The following is a 1121-nucleotide window of genomic DNA, read 5'->3' as shown; positions in this document are numbered from 1 at the left end:
CCAATAGGTTATTTGCTAAAACCTGGAAATCAATATTTAACTCGGTCTACCTAAAACCAAAAGATTTGCTTATCAAGAAAAAAAAAATGCAGATACAGTGCACATGCCTAAATGTGTAAATACAGCTTTTCAACTTTGTTTTTTTAGTGATATTGCTTGTGAGCACAGTCCATTTCAATATTTTGGAACTTAATTTGCAGTAAGACTAGATTTTTGTGCCATGTGCCTTTTGTGATAAACATATGTAAATGATACATACGTATGTATGCTCCCCCTCTATACAATTATTTTCATGTGAAGTTCTTTAACATGTCACCAAAAGATGCTTTATCCTAATTGCACTTTGTAACGGAAGTGCATGTATATACATTGGCATACGTGTGTTTTTGCTATGTGTGCATGTGTATTTGTAAATTTGTGCATCGACCTTATGTGTATGACATTGGAAAATGTATTGTTGTGGTAAAGTTAATTGGGGTTTTAATCATGTCTTGGAAAAAGGTTGGACCTTTATTTTTTCTTTTAGAGAATGCTAGTAAATTTAATGAGCATTAGAGAATGCTAATACTCATTAAATTTATATTGAGGTGAGAGATATGAAAGGAAAATCAATAATTCAGAAATAGTGGTTAAAAACAAGGTAAAGAGAGTAACTACATTATTAAGAATATTTGAGTAGACCCAAACATTTTAGAGTAGTCTTAATGTAGAATATTATGAATATTGAGGTGATTTTCAGGTAAGAGGTGCAAATTTCCCATCCCTCATATTCATAAAACATGTTAATTATAGTTGAGTTGAGAGATACATAAGAGAATGTGTTTATATTTTGGCTAGGAATAACATTTTCAGTTATATAATAAATTGGGTGCTTGGCTACATATTTGATGTTTGTTGCAGTTTTTATGATTAAGTGATGCTATTCGTGTTCTAGAGGCCAAGCTATTTGTAATTGACCTCATGGTAAGAGGTTATGTTATTTCTGTTGATATGTTTGTAAATAGAAGAATGTTTCGTAAGTGGACAGATTTTTTTTTCAACTATTCTCTAAGTTATTTCCCTGGAGGTTAGCTGGAGGATCTTGAGAGCACAGACTGAAAAGTATTGCACATATAATGAAA

General features: G+C 31.4%; 1 protein-coding gene across 4 annotated transcripts in view; it reads left to right on the top strand.

The window, feature by feature from the left end:
* The window catches only part of LOC119590663 (guanine nucleotide exchange factor subunit RIC1-like), a 31890-nt gene that overhangs the window by 25602 nt on the left and 5167 nt on the right, over positions 1–1121 (top strand). The window lies entirely within an intron of this gene.

The sequence above is a fragment of the Penaeus monodon genome, chromosome 27 (assembly GCF_015228065.2).
Source record: "Penaeus monodon isolate SGIC_2016 chromosome 27, NSTDA_Pmon_1, whole genome shotgun sequence".
Lineage (NCBI taxonomy): Eukaryota > Metazoa > Arthropoda > Malacostraca > Decapoda > Penaeidae > Penaeus > Penaeus monodon.
This window is presented reverse-complemented; position numbering and strand designations above follow the sequence as displayed.